At 40.0% G+C, this 20,008-nt stretch overlaps 1 long non-coding RNA gene across 1 annotated transcript in view; it reads left to right on the forward strand.

Moving 5' to 3' along the window:
• The first annotated feature begins 12,350 nt into the window (after window positions 1–12,350).
• LOC139076637 (uncharacterized) overlaps window positions 12,351–20,008 on the forward strand; it is a 30,210-nt gene continuing 22,552 nt past the window's right edge. The window contains exons 1-2 of the long non-coding RNA XR_011528428.1: window positions 12,351–12,400; window positions 13,743–13,831. This is a non-coding gene — a long non-coding RNA (uncharacterized lncRNA). The remainder of the gene's footprint in view (window positions 12,401–13,742; window positions 13,832–20,008) is intronic.

The following is a 20,008-nucleotide window of genomic DNA, read 5'->3' on the forward strand; positions in this document are numbered from 1 at the left end:
TCCACAAGCATGCCCTTGCCAAAAAATCTAGTATCTTAAATGTCTTCTCCACAAATATTAGTAAAAAAGCTCAAAACAAAATTTGGATTCATAACTGGTGAGCTTTATATTACTGTGCCTGATTCGTGGCTGTAATTTTTTAAAAAATAGCTGTGGAGACCCTGTGTATGTGTGTCTATATGTATGTTTGATAAGTATTGTATTTTCCCTCTGGATGGTATGGCCAAAATTAAGAGGGCTGTTCAATTGGCTTAAAGTGCTTACATAAATTCTAATATAATAGAAATTAACCCATCTTTAAGTTAACATGATAAAGATTAATCTTTGGTAACTGAAAGTTTATTTAAGTTTGAGTAAGTCTACCTAAAAGATAGAAAATCTATGTTTGATTAAAATAATTTCCTATGTTCAGAAGGACTGAGGTCTCTCTATTAAGATTTTTTGACTGTGTTAACTGTTTGCTCTTGACTCTTTCTGTTGTCACTTTGAATAGATAACTGAGCGTTATTTCCTATTTGACCAAGTGTTTTAAAACCTTTTAATATTTTTGACAAGCTTCTCCCTCAAAAAATATTCAAATCCTGAATGAAGGCTTTCTTTTGACCTGGAAGAAGGAGGAAAATTTCTCTGAGGATTTTCAGAGGGCCCCTGGGACTTCTCAAAGAAATTTGTTCTCTCTCTCTTTGCGTAAAGAGGAAGATATTAAACTTATTAGGCTTGTTTGGTATGTTAAATTACATGAGAAGCATTATTGAATAAGTGATGATAAACCTTCTTAGGTGGTATTATGTGGATAAATGCTATTGATATAAATGTTTTAAAATTATATAACATTCCTAAAATTCTGGTCTGTCCTGCTTGTCAGCCATAATTCTAGTTATTATCTTGAAGTGTTGTATGTCACAGAAGTAGCCAAGTTTCTTTGTCAATAGCCCTTTTGAGTTTTTTGTCATTTGTAGGTAGTTGCTGTTTTACTCTGAAGATTTTTGCTTTTGCAAATATGTTTCATCTTCAGAGAAATTCATGGAAAGGATTCCGACTAAGGATTCTAGAATACAGATTTCTGATAAACTTTCAGATGGTAAAACTGAACTGGGTAAGAAGTTACAGAACTCTAACAGAGAAGCTGATGACCTCATGAAACTGCTAACAGAAGATTAAGATCAATAATCAATTACACAGGACTGAATGAACTGATGAGGATGATTATAATTTTTATGACTTTTGTTTGAAATATTGTTGATTTTTTGTTTTCTCAGATTTAAGGAAATCTTTTTCTCTTTTCTCTTATGCTAACTATGATGTACAGCAATTTGGTGAAATTATACCTTTGCAAGCAGAACTGAAACATTTATCTTTTCTCCCTACCTGATTCCTCCAGAATTTGGAAACTCTTGGTGAGTGAGTTAGTATGGTTATTTTCATGGCAATGTAGTTATTTGCATAAGTTCAAAGAGAATCTGTTCTCCTTATAACAGGACACATTTGGAAACATTGGTTATATAACCAAGGCTTTGACTAGAATGTCATATTTGAGAGAAACATGCAGATTCAGATATGACAATACAGCCTTTGAGGAATAAAGTTTGACTTTCTGAAATAAAGACACTTGGAAATATTGGCCTGGTATCTTGCTTACAGGTATTACAGCAATCTTACCTGGTAAGTAATGAAGGTCACTTATCTGGGAGATACCTGGAACATCAAAATATTTTGAGGAACCTTGAGAAGAGAGGAATCCACTCAAATCTGTAGGTATTGCAGCCAAAATCTGATGACAAGTCCTTGGCTTGGCTTTCCTGGCCTTGAGAGGCCTTTAAAGTTCAATCTGAGATTCCTTATAAAAAGTTCCAGCAAAGCAGATTTAAAAGAACCTATATGATCAATTGCCATTCTTGCTGCACTTATGTAAATAATTGGACCAAGTTTTATTGAAACTACACTTATTTTTCAAACCATTTAATCTTAATTTGGCTATCTTTTGTAAAAAATGAGAGTAATTTTAGAGAAAAACATTATGTTTCAGTAGAAGTTATAGTACACATGCATGGCCATTAGATTCTAGCTCTTCTCATCTACAAGATTCATCTATTACTAATCATAATGTCTCCTTGTGGCCGTCCATCTCTGATACCTGGGAGCTCCCTGGCCACAATCAAACCTTTTCCTTCAACTCTACTGTCTAAATACTAACTAGATTCACCTGGTCACAGGTGGATCATAAACAACGAGCTCCCTAGGGTAAAGTCCCCAACCTATCAATACACACAGGATGGATTATATCAAATTTAGGATGAATATATTTGGCTCACTCCTACTAGTGGTCAACTCAGTCAAAAGGCCACTCTATGCTGGGAACAAACCAATTACACTTGTGATACGTGACCTAACAACACTCAACCTATCGGACAAATTCCCCATTATATGTGTTCTCATATCATAGCCTTAAAAAGTTGGTTTGGGACTGACTGGAATAGACAGCCCAGCATATGTTGGTTAGCCCTAATGGCACTCAGTGGTTATGTGGTTCCAACTTATGGCCTTGGCTGCTGCCTGATGGATTGTAAGGTGCACCCTAGGCTTCATCTGGAGACAAGGTAGAACTACATTTACTCTATCTTCTCCTGCTAACTTACTCAACCTACAACAGCACTGAAGGTGTTTTGTCTTCCACTGGTACCATCACCTTGCCTCAATTTTTCTTTCCCAATTAGAAGTTGAAAGTGTCATCTGGCACATGGCAGCCCTAAACAAATTTACCATGAAGACTCTAAATGATACACAGCATAGCCTTTTGCTACTCAACTTAGAAGTATCCCAAATGTGTAAGGCAGTCCTCCAAAACCTAATGGCACTAGATGTCCTGACTGCAGCACAGAGGGGCACTTATGCCATTATAAAAACCGAATGTTGCATCTATATTCCTGACTACCGTCAAAATATCTCTGGCCTCCTATCTGATGTGAACCACCAAATTAAATCCATGTCCCACTCTATCCTATCCCTAAATGATTGGTTGGACTCCTGGTCAGGTCCAGGTCTCTGGACTACCATCAAAGCTTTATTCATTAGATTAATCATATTGCTTGTATTTCTTATTATAATTTATTGTCTATTTCATTGTTTGTCTTCCACATGTCAACAAAGTTTCACGTCCTGCACCACTTCTTGTCAAATGATTCTCTCATCTCCAGAGGATCTGTATACCTTGTCTGCCTTGGACTCTGTGGGCACAAACTTTTGGTCCACTGAACTTCCTGCCTGTACCCCTATGGCCCCCATTTAGGGACAGCTCTATGACCTTGTACAGCTGGAAGTAGTTACAGAAGATTGACCGTTGTCTATATCCCCAAAGGATTTTGGGGCCAAATGGGTTCAGGGGGGCATTTTATGATGTGGATCAAGGTTGCCCCAGGGAGAGAAGCCCAAAGTGTCCTGGCCTACATGCCAATCTGTATGACCCAATTCATATCTAGAGTCATACAACCACACAATAACCAGACCCCACCTGCCCTGATACCATTTTAATGACTTTTTACATGATCTTTCCTTTGTCTAGTAAAATGTACCCATGCCTTATAAATTGAGCCGTACCCTCAACACATTGCAGCTCTTCACTGTGCATGGGTCCTGTCCCCATGCTATTCTCTGAATAAAAGAGCACTACTACCAGACCTTGAGAGTCCATGAAATCTTTCTTTGACTCCTCAGTTCACTGAGCACACATCAGTAGGATCCAGTGCTGATGTCAAGGAAACAAACACAAGCTTTAGCCTCTATGGTCAAGGAGCTTAATATCAACTTGGAGAGTGGAAAAAAAGAAGGAAGAAGAGGAGGTGGAAGAAGAAAGTACATGTGTAATAATAAGATAGCAATACTAGATAAAAAGCCATCACCATTTTTCCAGTTCACAGACCAGAAATCACTGGAACCGTCCCCACCCCTTAACCGCTCTTGGTACCCGAGTCCTGTAGTTCTCTTTTGAAACACGTTTATGACGTGTTCTCCTTTCCTTCTCTATTGTTCATTTATTCTTCCACTTCAGGCCTGGAAAATTACAACAGACTTATCCTTCAGCTTCCCGTTTCTCCTAGTCCCAGGCTAACGTTACTAAAATTCTGTCTTGAACTTTTCATTCTCTTCCTCAAGAAACCAGTTTTGGCTCTCAGCCCAGACTATGGGCACAAGTTTCTGACCTAGCTTTGAAGGCCTTCCGTAGTGTACTTGGACTTCATCTGTTCAATTTGATGGGTCGCTACACTCCAACACTAATTTTTTATCCCTTGAAGGGTAGGTCTCTCTTTACTTTGGAACCAAGGGGAATACCATGCTTCTGTGCTTTCATTTCCTTTTTAAAATTGTGTGGGTTTTTTCCTGGTATTTCTACTTGCTTTTTTTTTTCGTCTCGTGCCATCTGCCTATTTTCAACTTTTCTCAGATATTTCATTATGTTCGTTATTCTATCACTTGCTGCCATTCACCTCCTCCACACACCCTGTTTTTCCTGGTGCCCTCCCTCCTGGCATCACATTCTCCAATCTCTCCAGTTGCTCTTTCAACTTATTCTACAGAAAGTCCTATTGGAACTTCCCCTTTCCTGCTCTTTGGGTTTGTCTCACTTTTTCTTGGATCACTGGTCTTCCCCTTTCATTTCTCCTTGTTTTGCTACAAAACATTTTCAAGCAAATTCCTGAAAATGAGCATGTAAGAGATAGACATTCCACGTCCTTGCATGTCTGAAAATGTTTTTATTCCACCTTTACATTTAATTCTGTTTGTTTGAGTAAAGCATTCTAGTTTATCATCATGTTGCAAAAGAACTTGCTAGCTGTTTCCTCATTGTGTTTTAGTACCTGTGTTGCTGATGAGAAGTCTGACGTCAGTCTGACTCTTGTTCTGTTGTAATGTAGAAGATAGATTGTTCCTGTTTCACTACTATCAAGTCAAATCCTAACAACCCACTTTTCCATTTTAAAGCTGAGCTCCACAGATCTGCATTCTGCTGTTAATGCTAACTAATGAGATTTCAGAGTCTGGCTCTGAAAGTACAGGACTTCGTAATTTTAAAAAAAAGTCTAATAAAGAGATGAAAAAGATGTTTCTCCTCTACTGCAGCTACAAAGGGAGAGACGTTCTTCCTCATCTTAAACCTTGGTCAAAGGAGCCAATGAGGTAAAGTGTTAAATGTGGACTCTTACAAGGACATCAGTATTGTTTCCTATGTGATATGAAGTCTTATGCAAATATTCACAACTGCTGCCAGCTTGTTCTGTTCTCTCAAATGTAAATCTATCATTGGAATTATTATTTGAACAAAAGAGTCTTGTAGTTGCCAGAGATCTTAGAAATTGTTGCCATGTCATGTGAACATAACCTTCAATGACTCCTGTAATTCTTACTTGTTAAGACTTGTTAAGATGGTCTTTGTTGCCCTGATGATATTGTTGTAGTTGCACCTCTGTTCTCAAGTGGTATAAACATTATTAGAGTTGCTCTGTCAAATCAGAAGAGGATCTTTGGCTCTCTCTTCCTATTTGCATAACAGACAAATAAATTCTACTCTGCTAGAGTCCTTCACATAACAAAGAATTTGAGTCTTGTCCCATTTCCATTTCCACAGCAATAGCCAGTTGCTTCAGCACCATAGACCGCAGTGACAATTTCCCAAACAAAGACTTGGTTTTATAAGACATTTCATTTCTAATACCTGAGTGCTATTCAAAACATGTCACCTTTTTAGTATTATTTGCAATAGGTATCATTTCAGTGTCCTTCAGGAAATTTGGGAAGGGAGAGGAATATTCGATAACAAAATAAAAAGGCAAAATGCAATTCCTTTAATTAAAAATAGAATTTATCAGACACACACGAAGGTCCAGGAAGACAATGTCCCAGAATATTCTTCTAAATATGGTGAAAACCTTCCTACCAATACCAGAAGTATTCTCTATATTACCATAGTATTAAATCTTTACTAAATCTATTGCTACATAATCTGTTTAAGAACATAGAACAGTAGAAAAAAATAATACTGTGGAAAGGAAACTTTCCTCATACGAACTGTATGAACCTCTATATCATCACTGAAAGTGAGCAAATAGACAATAGACAAATAGAACAGAATAGAGTCCAGAAATAGGCCCACACATAGAGGATCACTTGATTTATCAAAAGGTGCCAATGAAACTCATGGGGGAAAGAAGGGCTTTTCAATATATGGTACTAGTTCAAAGGATATTTGCACTTTATTTTATTTTTTTTGGTGAGGAATATTGGCCTTGAGCTAACATCTGTTGCCAATCTTCCTCTTTTTGCTTGAGGAAGATTGTTCCTGTGCTAACTACTTTGCCAATCTTCCTCTATTTTGTATATGGGATGCTGCCACAGCATGGTTTGATGAGCAGTGCATATGTCCATGCCCAGGATCTGAATCTTCTTACAATAATTTATGCTCTCACCAACATGGTTGAAGAGTGCTTCACGGTCTATTCATGTAAATGTTTAAGGATATGTGAAAAGAATGGATATTCTGTTTGTTGAATGCAAAGTCCTCTTTCTATGTGTGTATATGGTACAATGCATTCATTATTCAAGCAACAAATATTTGCTGAATGTCTCATACTGAATGTCTATATTCTAGGTACTGCCCTAGGCCCTGCGGATTTGGCTGAAGGCACAGTACCTACTTTCCTGAAGGTTACATTCTTGTGGGGGAAGACAGATAATAGATAGACAAAGAGTTAATTTTCATAGGGTTCTAGGTTGTATGAGGGAAAAACCTAGCCGGGTGAGGGGATAGAAAGAGATTAGGGGTGAGGGCTCTAGTTCAGATCATACAGGAGAGTCAGGGAAGGCCTCTGCAGAGGTGACCTGCATGATAAGAAGGAGGGAGCCAAGCAAATTTTGAGGAGAAGGCCTGTGTCCCAGGCAGAAGCTCAGAGGGTGAAAAGGCCCTGGGGCAGGAAAGTGGTTGGTGTGGGGGAGAGTCTGAGAGAGAGGCCACTGTGGCTAGAGAGTGTAGGAGGGATGCTCAGAGAGGTAAGCAGGGGCTAGATTGTGCTGGCCTTCTTGGCCATAGCAAGATTTTATTCCAGTGCTATGGGAAGCTATTGAAGAGTCTTTAGCTTGATGTGGCATGATCTGATTTATACTTGTAAAAGACAAATTTGATTGCTGTGGGGAAATGAATTGGAAGGGGAAGAAAGGAAGCAGAAAGAACTTTAGTTGTGGCCAGAGGGACAGTAGTTCGGACTGGGAGGTAGCTGGTGAAGTGGTGAAATGTAACCAGGATGGGGACACATCTGGGTGATATAACAGTTATGACTTGCTGATGATTTGGATGTCAGGGGTGGGGTGGGACTAAGAAGAAGGTCCTGAGCGAACATCTGTGCCAATCTTCCTCTATTTTGTATGTGGGTCACCACCACAGCATGGCTGATGAGTGGTGTGTAGGTCTGCACTCAGGATCCAAACCTGCAATCACTGGGCAGCCAAAATGTAGCGTGCAAAATTAACCACTACGTCACTGGGCCAGCCCCTAAAAAACTGTTTTGGTCTATCAATTTCTGAGACAGTGAAACAGATGTATTAAAGTTTTCCACCAACATTATAGATTGACCTATGTTAATTTCTTCTTGTATTTCTAATGTCTTTTGCTTTTTGAATTTTTAAGTTCAGTATTAAGTGAATAAAGGTTCTTGACTCTCCTGCCTTGTTAGTGAATTGTGATTTTTATCATTTGGAAATAGCCTTCTTTCCCTTTAATGTTGTAGGTATCTTTTTTGTAAATGGCATATAGCTGGATTTATTTTTAAACTCCAAATCAAAGCTTGGTTTTTTAATATGGGGACTTATTCACATTTTTTATTGTTGACATGTTTAAATATATTCATGTTATCTTGGTTTCTGTTTTCTATTCTGGTTGCTTTTTTGCTGTTTCTTGTAGCTTTTTTCCCCTTTTCTTGTCTTTTGCTAGATTGGTCAAGTTTTCTTCATTCCATTTGTTTTCCTTGAAGTGTTGGCAAAGTTATGTATTTAGTTCCAGTTTTTTTATACAGTTAACTTAAAATTTGAACTCTCATTGTTATACATGTTTTTTTATCAGCGTCTAGAATTAATCCATCTTTATATCTTCTCATTAAGCAAGAAATTTGTACTCTCTGACTTCCTCCTTCCTCCAATGCTCCCTCAACAGGTATAAGTAATTTTACCAAATTAGTTTTATTCTAGTTAAGTTTTACCGTTTTTTTTTTCTTGACTCACTTTTTTCCTCTTATCTCACATTGTCTTTGTCTTTGGGTTACTTTTTGTCATTGTTGTTTTGTTCAAGTGTATTTTTGAGTACTGCAGTTATTTTAGAGATAGTGTGTTTGTGGCAAAACTTCTGAGTCCTTATGTGTTCAAAAATGTCTCCAATTTGCTCTCACACTTGATAGTAAGTTTGCCTCAGTATAGACTTCTGGGTTCAGTCATTTTCCCTTCAGAATTTTGAAGATACTGCTCTAGTGTCTTTAGTACCCAGGGCTGCTGATGAGAAGGCTGATGCTAATCTGTTTCTTGTTTCTTTGTAGATTTTATTTATATGGAATTTTTCAGAATCATGTTCTTTATCTGTGTGTTTTTAAAATTTCACCAGCATTTGTCAGTTGGCCCTTTCAACCTATAATTTGTGCTTTCTCAGGGAAATTTTATTTTTTTTCCTCCATGATTTCTCCTTGTACTCTTTCTGTACCTTCCTTCTGGAGCTCCTATTAGATGGATTTTAGAACTGGATTAGTTTTGTCAAGGGAAATAATCCATAACCAATCTATAAATGAAAATTTGGGTGAGTTTATTCTGAGCTGTAATCTGAGGACCATGGCCCGGGGCCTTTCTTCCTGAAGGAAGAAAGAGCACCGAAGAAGTGGGGTGCACAGAGTGGTTATATACCCCCAAACAAGGTGTTTCACATATGATTGAAATGTCCCTCCCACAATAGTCACAAGATTGCCCTGTCGGCACAGCACTTGATAGACTCAGCAGGTAGTGGGCCTGCTATCTTGGTGGGTGTAGCAGGAGGCAAGTCTATTGTCTCGAGCTGGGCGGTCACAGGTGAGCGCAGCAATCAGTTTCTAGCCTAAGGAAAGATGCTTAATCCTTAAGGAGATGCCAACGTTGGGAGGGAGAGGGAAGTTGCACCTTTATCTCAAGGGCCTTTGTTCTTCCATAGGGAATATCTAAAGCAGATATACAATGCATGCTCAACGGCCATGGTCAGGCCCTTTTGGGAAGACAAGGTCAGGCGGAATTAGGTTTATACCAAATGGCTTCCTCATATTCTCCAATATATCCTATTGCTTGCCATTTTTATTTGTCAGTCTTCATACTGCTTAAGTTCTTTCTTATATTTTCTATTTACTCTGTTCTTTTTATTTCAAATTTTGGGAGATTTTCCTACATTTATCTTTCAGATCACTAATTTGACTTTCAGTTGTTTAGGTTCCATTGATCATTCAGTCATTCAACAGATATTTAGTGAGTTCCTACTTTCTGCCAGGGATTATTTTAAGTGCTGAGATTCAGTGGTGAATGAAATGCTCTCACTGGATTTTTATTTTCCAATAACTCGTACCCTCTGAAAACTCTTTTTGTATGTAGGCAAAATATTTCAAATATCCCTGAATATACCAAATGGACTCTTCTCTTTTTTTTAAGATGAAAATTTTATTCTGATCTCTTTTCTTCTAGGTCAGGTCTGTCAGTTCCTTTTTGTCTATTTGACTCTCATGCTGTTGATTTTCCTTAATGTCTGGTGATCCTAGGTTATTCTTTGCTTTTATAAATGAAGAACTAGGTTGATTATTGTAGGTAAGAGGCATGGGTTTTATCTGCTTTTGTGTGGGTGGGCTATCTGATAGACCTCTCCTCTGAATGCAAGATTTGATAGAAGTTCTCTATAGGTAGGAGGGGAATGCCCCCAGGAAACATTTAAAGATAAATGGGTGTGGAGCAGGCAGGTAGGACAGTTTGTATCAGTCAGAATTCTTAATTATAAATAACAGAAGCTGGCTCTAGTAAATTTATGCAGAAAAATAATCTATTGGCAGGCTACTGGGTAGCTCACTGAATTGACCAGAAGAGTGAAAATCAGGCTTGAAAAACCAGCAGGAACCAATGGGGCCACAGCCAAGGATATTCTGGAGGAACAGTCTGGTTAGGCCATTGCCATCAGCCTTTGTGAAAATCACTCCAGATTCAGGTCCTGGGTGGAATAGCCAGCACTCCAATTGCCAACCAGAAGCAGGGTTATCTGCCAGGTAGCCAGTAACCACATGTGGTAGGCAGAAAAATGCCTCCAAAGATGCCCATGACCTAATCCCTGTGGACTTGTTCCCTTATTTGGCAAAAGGGACTTTGTGATTAAATTAATCTGAGAAAGGGTGATTAACCTGGGTTATCCAGGTGGGTCCAAGAACATGATTCCTTAAAAGTAGAGAAACTTTCCCAGCTATGATCAGAGGGAAACGTGACTATGGAAGCAGTTGGGGAGATGCAATGTTGCAGTCTTTGAGGATGGAGGAAAGAGGGCCATAGGCTAAGGAATATGATGGACACTAGTAGCTGAAAAATGCAAAAACCAAATTCTCCCCTAGTCTCCAGAAAGGAATGCTGACACCTTGATTTAGCCTTGGACTTCTGACCTCTAGAACTGTAAAATAATAAATTTGTGTTGTTTTAAGCCATTAAGTTTGTGGAAATTTGTTATGGCAGCAGTAGGAAACCAATACACCTCACATATGCAGTATTTCCCTCCGTGATGCTCAAGTCAGGAAGGTTCAGGCTGGTGGCACACTGTGCACGTTGTCTTCCTTGCAGAGCTCTCTCCTAACACTTCCTCCTGCACACACACCGCCCATCCCCCACCCATGTCCCTCTGTCTCCTCCCCAGGCCAAACGCTTCTGATGTTTTCTTTCTGCCAGTTTAGGGCTGGAGGAAGACCAATGGGCCCTATGTTCTGGATATAGCTCTTTAATAAATTATCCTGGACGGTTGATTCAGCACCACCTTCTATATTATTGGAAATGTCCCTCTGAGTTGGGAATCTCTCTGGACTTGCTCTTATCTTCCCATTATTTTAACCATTTATTTGATTCATTTTCTGCAGCTAGTTTTGAGATGTAATTTTTCTTCACTCTTGTCAATGTTGACTTAACTTCTATCTTCCAGATATTTCAAATTTTTCTGATAATAGTGCCCTTCCCTGTTTACCAGGGCTGTGTGGATTTCCTCTTTAAAAACAGCACTTTCCCTCTGTCATGGTAAGAAAATTTGGGTGGAAGGGGACATGGTCTTATGAGCTCAGTTCAACATCTTGATCCAATCATTGCCTGTTATTTAGGCTGATTGTTCCGAACCTGGGGCTCAGACAGAATCCAAAGGACTAGAAAGTTCCCTGAAAAATGAGCTATTCGGTCCAGTCTCAGAGCAGGCCATGGGAGAAAAATGGGTTAATGGCGGATGAGCTCTAGGGTTGTCCTGGAGGAAGCAGGTGGAACGCAGGGGTTGGGACAATCCAGGGGACATCAGGGAAGTCCATTAACAGGAAAAGACAAAACAGACCTGGGATCAAACCCCGATTTTGCGCCTTGCCAACTCTGTAAGCTTAGGCAAGTTCAGCTTCTTTGAGCTTCCGTTTCTTCACTTGTAAAAAGGAGATAACACCATCCTGCAAGGATTAAACGACATAATACTGGTAAAATGCTTACCATCGGCTTGGCAGACAATAATATTAGTGTATTTACTGAGTGCATTTACATGGATTAATCTTATTTAAGCCTGATTCTTAAGCCTATTACACAGATCAGGAAACTGAGGAACGGAGAATTTAAGTAAGCTGCTTAAGGCTGTAACCATTAAGTGGCAGAGCAGGGATCTGAACCTGGGCAGGCAGGCTCTGTCATCTCTGCACACACAAGGCTGCAGTTTACCCCGTAGGGGAGGGCTACTGGGCTGAGTGCTCTTTGGCTTTTCCGTTTCCTGTGCAGTTTTGGGGTAGGGAGCCAGATTAACGTTAGGAATTGGGAAGGGATTGAGTCAACAAGAGGGGACTAAGTGGTTCCAGTAATAGGCCAGCTGGAGCTAGCAGATCATTTGTAGGTTATTCTTCAGTATCCGTGTTTGTTGGCCTGTTTGCTTTTATTAGGTATTTATTTTGTGGTGGTAACATTTACATAACAGTGACGTGCACGGGTTGTAAGAGCACAGCTCAGTGAATTTTCACCTAGTTATGCGCCTGTGTAATCACCATCCAGATCGAGATATAGCAAGTTTCTAGCCCTTTAGAAGGCTCCCACGTGCCCTTGCCTGCCCCAGTCAACACTTGGCCGAAGGTAACTGCTGGACTAACCTCTACCATCACAGGTGAGTTTAGTCCGTTTTTGAACTTCATACAAGTGGAACATACAGTTTGTGCTCTCTCATACCTGGTTTCTTTTACTCATCCTGTTTGCTTTTTATTCCATAAAGAACCAGATGCTTTATAGGCCGTAAATCTGTGAGCAGATGACCACACTCCTGCGCAGACAGCTGAGATCTCTCACCCAAGGGCTCTGTACACAAGTATAGCCTTTCATGCATCGTGGGAGCCGGCTGTGGGGGATGGGAGGAGGAGGAAAAACCTGCCTGGGCGGGACTGCCATCTGCTCAACACCGTGAAGAGGCTCTCAGGACTCCCAGGGGTGGATGCTCTTGGCACACTACAGGTGTGAAGTACAGTGAATGTCAGTTCCTTTTCTCTTTCTGGGGGTCCCCATGAGTCAGGTTTCAAGATGGGACAACTGCCTAAGTTAGGTTGACGGTGGCACGCTCTTCCCCTCTTACAGCTCTTGTGAGGTGGAAGACTCTGAATTCCTCTGTACACTTGGGTGCAAGAAATGCCCACACTTCCCTCCAGCTTCTGGGAACTCATCTTCTCCGGTTTGGGGCATAGCTGTCTCCCCTGTGAAGCATCGCCTTCCATCTCTTCCCTTTTTAAGAGGACTTCAGCTTCTCTTCTTGAAGAGCCAAGAACTCTCACAGTCCTGGTTGGGGCTTTTTCCAGGATAGTTTTTTTGTTTTTTTTTTAAGATTTTATATTTTTTCCCTTTTTCTCCTCAAGCCCCCCAGTGCATAGTTGTATGTATTTTTAGTTGTGGGTCTTTCCAGTTGTGGCATGTGGGATGCCGCCTCAGCATGGCTTGATAAGCGGTGCTGCGTCTGCGCCCAGGAACCAAACTGCTGAAACCCTTGGCCGTAGAAGCGGAGCGCATAAACTTAACCACTCGGCTGCAGGGCCGGCCTGACCCCTCCAGGATAGTCTTTGAAACGCAAAGAAGCTCTTAAAGTTCTTACACCTGAGCATAACAGGATCCTGAGCCTCAGGACAAAAAGCCAACGTTCTGTCCAGAGAGGAAAAGGTGGGGAAAATTGCCCTTTCCTTCTATCAAGTAAGTCTCCACCATAAATAAAAACAGGGCACAAATGACCACGCCAGTGATCTATCCTGTTCCACAGTCCTGGGTTCCAAATCCCCCCTCTGCAACCAACCACAGGGGAAACCTGGCAAAATAACGCCACAGTCCTCTCAGCCCTGGTTTCTTCAATTACAAAATGGTGCCGATGCCAATCATACAAGGATGTCGTCGTTAGTAAATGAAATTAGTTTTTTTTAAAGCTCGATACCTAAGGTCCTAAGAAGTGTATTGTCTTTTCTTTCTTCCTACAGAAGGAATTACCTGGTAGCACGGAAGTATGAACATCTGAATTAGGTGGTCCGGGTGACAGAGCTCTGAGAACAGTGATGCACTTTGCCAGGTAGGTGGGAAGCAGGCTGGGGCTCAGAGGATTTTCTCCTTTTCTCTTCATGGTTCTGAGCAGGTAAGTGGTGTGACTTAGAAGGGGCTGGGAGGTATCTCTGTGCTCTCAACAGTTGTGTACAAACCTCACTGAGCATTAGAATTACAGGAAGGATTTTAAAACATTCCTACCCCAGCCGCTTACTTTCTCCCACCATGGCTGAGAGTCTGATTTCGTGGGGCAGGGGGAGAAGAAAATGTTAATTAAAAAAAAAATCCGCAGGTGATTCTGATGACCAGTAAGTTTAGAAACTACTGTTCTAAAATATATACCTGCCTGAAAATCCAATAGCTTAAAATATTTCCATATTATCTCAGTGGGGGGCATAAAAAGAGAGGGATGGGGCAGTCAGGAGTCATCTCCACTACCCAGTAGAAAAAACTTTTGTGGGACTGTCTAGATTACATGAACTTTGTCACATACATTGTAAGGCCTAAATCTTGATTTCTTTTCCGAGACAAAATTTTCATCAGGGCAGAGGAACAAAATCTACCAGTACCTTGTTCAAGTAGTCAATACCACCCTCATTCCCCATACTTTAACCAGGCTACACCTGTAACCGGGAATTTTTATTGCATTAAAGTAAATCAGAATGATCAAGAATGCTGGAGACTTTTTCTCTTCTCTGTATCCCCTCCTTAGTTTCTGTTATTGAAGGCATATTAATACCTACTTCTCTAAGGTGTAACCTCTGAGCATTCTGATAAGAGAGAATATGAGGAGAGGCCCTTAGGACTGTGAACTGGTAGCTGAGAATATCTATTAGAAGTAGTTTAATCAGACTGCTTTCCTGACTGCTAGATTACATCAGCACACTGAGAGTACGGGAATGAGCATTTTGATGGAAGACAGCTGGGGGGATTAAGAAAATCTAAAATTCTAGTAATGTTTTATTACATATTGCTGTAATTGAAACCTGCATTTAGGAATTTGTAATTAAATTTGGGAGCATTAAAATTTAGAGAAAGGGCAGAAATGATAAAGGCTCAGGCAAGCCAGAGGACACGGGCACTGTATAAGCCTAGGTAGGGGTTGAAGAGGGATGGAGCCAGAAAGTAAGAAGATCGTGGAGGTAGAAAGATACTAAAAATAGGTATTATTTCCTTCCACCCCTTACGGTTCTTGCTGGGCAATTCCCATCCCAACTTTTCCCACCTCTTTTCACTATTTCATCCTGGTAGAAGTGAGAACCAAACTAGTTTCTTGAGCTAGTTTCAAAGTGACTCAAGTAGAAGTCTAGGAGATGCTTAGATATAGCCAGGAAAATATCTAGACGGATCAGATCACAGTTTTCTCCTATATTGTTTAGATGTCTTATTGGGGGCCATGCTCATGGATCTTTAGCAAACAATCTAGAGCTTAGGGGCTATCTTCCTCACTTCTATTTTTGAGAAAATTTGAATACTGTTTGTGCTGTTTAGTGTGTATATGTGTGCGTGTGTGCATGCATTTGTTTTGTAGAGGGTTGGGCTAATGAAGTCATACTGGAGCAAAACTGGCTTACTGCTGTTAAGAGGTTTGATTTTTGCTTTTACTGTCATTTTTAGCAGGCAAACGAAGTCTAAAAATTAAGTTTCTTAGTTCTAAGTACTCCAGGTTTATACCTTCTCAAAATGAACAGAGGCTTTACTGAAAGAATAAATGACTATAAGTCTTCATAGCCTGTCATTTTCCCCTGTCATCCCCTCAGATTATTTTGAGGTATTTGAAGATTTGAAGTAAATCTCAGATGTCATATCATTTCTGTTATAAATATTTAAACATATCTCTAAAAGATAAGGATTCTTTTAAAAAACATAACCACATATTTGGATTAAGTGGCTCTAGCAAAATAATGATGCGTACTCTCAAAAAAAAAAACAAACCCATAACCATAATACCTTTATCACTCTGAAAAATATTGACAAAAAGCCTTTAATATCATTAAATATAAAGTCAGGTTTAAATTTGCTCTATCATTTCTGGATTTTGCTGATTTTGTTTAATAAGTCCCTCTGTTCCCTGTACTTCCTGTAAGCTGAGTGTTAGATCTAGAGGTTTAATCTGATTTGCTTTGTTTTTTGGCAAGAACACTTCATAGTGGTGTTGTATATTTCCATAGGAAGGCATATGATGTTAGCAGACATTAATTATCATTGTCTAGAGGGTTTTTTATTTTTGACCACCCCTCAACCCAACTATCAAGCTACACCCCCTCAGACACACATCACATATACCCTCTCCATTGTACTGTTTTAATTGATTTGAAAATGGATACTTGGTTGTAAGCTCATTTCACAGACATAATCTCCTTGGAAAATAATCAGAAGGCTCCATTAACCTTTGGTATACGTAAATAGAATTTTTCTCAGCTCCTGCTTATGGCAATATTGTTGGTTGACTATTCAACTGCCATCCCTCCCACCCTTCTTATGTGCAGGCAGAGAATTTTGATGGAAGACGACTTGGGGGATCAAGCAAATCTAAAATTCTAGTAGTGTCTTATTATATATTGCTCCCACCTCCCACTCAAGAGGCTGATCACCTGTTCACTTTTCAAAGCCTGACTGGTTTCTGGGGAACTCTTTCCTTCCTTCTTAATGAAGGTACTCTTCTCTTTGTGTCTACATGATGTGTGAGATTGTTGTTTGGAGCTGCAGTGGCCAACTTCTGACCATAGGGGTCAAGCTTGAGGATTAACACCAATGTGCCAGGATGATGGGATGGGAATGCGGGAAGGGTCCAGGTCCTCAGTAAGTCATTGAGCCACTGAAATAGCCAGTCCTGCAAATGCCGTATCTCCAGACTTCTTATTATGTGAGATTGTAAATTTAATTCACTTTTAATTGATCATTTGCAGCTGTGAACAACCTGACACACCAGGAATATTCAAATGAATCTCTTTTATGTTTCTGCTTACTATTTAAAGCCCTGCTATAGAGAAAAAAACCTATAGATCTTGACCTTGAGTTACCCATAAAATCAGTCTTTCTTATCCACTCTAATAGTGCTAAAATGATGAGACAGATAGCACAAGGAGACATCAAAATTAACTTATTTTGATGTCATATTTTAAATAAAATCCGGTTTTGATAGGATATAAGTTGAAAAAGCACACAGCAACTTAAAAGTGGAGATGGAGGTCTAGAAACTTCTATCTTGGTGATAGAAATTGGAATTAAAATATTTTCCAAGGATCATTCTCAAAGTACACAGCTAAGAGTTGACTTTGAGTGTTGGCAACAACAGGAAACTTTTCTCCTATTACGTTATGCTGGACATAACATTCTCATTAAGTAGGAGAATTGGAATTTTTGAATCTCCTCCTTTGTAGCAAAACAATTCCCAAGTTTCAAATTGGATGCACAAATTTAGCAGGCAGAGTGATGAGGATTTAATTTAAAAAATAGTATGATGTTTGAAATCTGTTAAAGCAGCCCTGGAACTGAAACAGTAAAAGATAGCTGATGGTCTCTCCTATGCTTGCTCTTGCTGCTGCTGCTGCTTTTTATTTTTATTGAGATATAATTGATGTATAACATTATTCTCATGCTTCTTGTATTTTGCACTCCCAGACTGTTGTTGGAAGCAGAGGTTCATTGTTTCTTGGTTAGTAGATTGCACCTTTGTCTTTGCAGACAAGGTGATGACAACAAGTGGTTCCAGGAAACCCTCAGTAACAAACCCTCTTTGTGTTGTCTAAGGAAGCCCTGGCTCATAATTGGATGACATCAGGAGGCTTCCCACCCACTCCTCTGGATCTGTCAAGGCACAGAGTCTCATTGTTAATGACTTTCACTCTGAACAGCTGCTGGCTCTTGTTGGCTTCATTCACTGTGAAGATGGTGGTCATACATCCCAGATTTGAAATAATCTGTCCTGTTTTCAGACCTTGTGTCAGGCCATCTGCCTTGGTATCTCATTAGGAAAATATGATCACTTTAAGGATGGCACAATCTCTTCCAACTTCTCGGCCCTCTTGGAGGCTCACCCCATATGTCTCGTTGTCTTGGACGCCTTTTTAGGTGATGTCCCTTCTCCTTTGGCCAATTAGCAACATTCCCCATGCATCTTCAGTGGAAATGCCCTCTCTTTAGGGATCCTCCCTTGAAGAGATTTCAATCTAGTGAGTACTAAAATTAGACAAAGTAAGGCAGGAGACTACCTCCTTATGAAAAGCTACCTGATCAGAATTCCGAGTTAAATGTCGATTATCAGAATAAAGTTCAAAGCCTTTGAAAATGCATAAGGTGATGCATTTGAGCAGATGAATATAACCTATCTTGGAAAAAATCACTGATGGGAAGAAGGCAGGGTTAGGGTTCAGCTTTGAAAGTTAGAAAAGAGCAAAGAACAACTTCAAGCCCCCTGGGGACAGGCCTGCTGTCTACAGATGGTGTGTCAGGCAGTGGGCCTACTGTTTACTTTGACACTGTGGCTTGGAGAACATACCAGAATCTCTGGTATCTTCTGTGTACTTAGTGCAATGAGCCATTACACCAAAGGTGCTCAGGAGATACTTGCTGAACTACATTGACAAGTAAGTTTTACTTGGATCGACTGTGTTTGCTACACCAGATAAATGCATTTGCAACCATCTTTCTGGTTCAGAGTATCAAAGCATGCTTGAAATGCCATAAAGAATGTTTTTACTTGAGGATAGTTTTTTTAGGGAGGTAGGACTTTGATTTTCCTGATCTTTTTTTTTTTTACCTATGTAGCAAGAATATTAGAAATAAAATTTAGGAGAGGGCAGGCAATCCTTGGGTGGAAGGAGATTAATAATGGCTTGAGACAGCTGAATAAATAACATTTATTTGGCTCCCTGGGCCTTACCCAAGCCTTTTTACAGCTACCAGGTATTTTATAGACACATTTTTCTATGAAGTAGTCAAACTGTAAACAGAGTGAACCCTGACTGATAGTCACGTCTTTAAAAAAAAAGAAAAGAAAGAGAAGAGAAGACAAGAGAAGAGAAGCACCGCCATAATTTTCCTAGTGGAAATGTCTTTTGTCTTTGGAAGCACAGAACCAAGGGTGTGAGGGCAGATCTGGAGCTGTGGACTGGCACATGGCCTTTGCTCTGCTTTTAACCCATCCTGATGTTGGGCTCCGTGTAGGTCTGTCCCACACGTATACCCAAGGTGCTCTGAGAGGAAACCCTGTACCCACTGTACCCCAAGTCCAATCCCACAGTGTTTTGTACCCAGAATGATAGGTGCTCAGCAAATGTTTGTTGGTAAATAAAGCATCATAGCCATTTAGCAATATTTGTGAACAGTGTGTATCTTCTCCATGTTTATAAGTTCCTTGGGTCTAGGATTAAATCTTATGCACCCGAGTACCTCCCAGTATAGAAATGTGTGCACTCAGTGTTTGTGTCTGAGTGAGTGAAGGAAGGGTCTGGTTCACGAACACCATGGGGAGCCTGCCTTGTTAACCTTCACACCCACGTGACTGGCAGTGTCTACTGAGCAACAGAAATGTTCTCCCACTGCTTTTCAAAGTCTCACAGATTTATGATAAGAGTTGGAAAAACACCGGAGAGACTTTTAGGCCAAACTTTATTTTATAAATGAAAAAGTTAGGTCTGGAGAGAGGGAGCGACTTCCCCAAGGTCATATAGCTAGTCTTCAGGAAAGCCAAGAAAAAATTTGAGTCTCCTGGAAAGTGATTTTTCTTCTCGAAATATTTTAAAGTTTTTTTTAAAAGAGCTTCATTTCACTGCTATATATATATATGTCCTAAAATAGTTGTTATAATCAATTTCTCCTCAAGAAAACTCTAAAAGAATTTAGCTAGTTATTTCCCATGTGACACGTTTCAAGATTTTAAGAAGTTCTCACCGAGACATCAAGATAAAATGTCACATGCCAAAGAGAGGAGCCATAAAAAAATAGAAGTCTTCAAGGGGTTATCCAAAAAGTGGTAATATGACTCAAATCCTTTGCCTACATTCAGGTGAAAAGACGTTGGGGCTCTAAGGGGGGCTCAATGAATAACACCTGTCTTTCCCACTCAGGTTCTGAACAAATTGAGAAAGAAGACAAAAGGTAGCAGATAGAAGCCAAAATATCACCTTCGTTACTGAAAGAGGTCAAGCTGGAGGGCAAGGCATAGTGTGGCAGTGAGGGCAGCTGTTCCCCGAACCCCTGG

The sequence above is a fragment of the Equus przewalskii genome, chromosome 17 (genome assembly GCF_037783145.1).
Source record: "Equus przewalskii isolate Varuska chromosome 17, EquPr2, whole genome shotgun sequence".
Taxonomy (NCBI): Eukaryota; Metazoa; Chordata; class Mammalia; order Perissodactyla; family Equidae; genus Equus; species Equus przewalskii.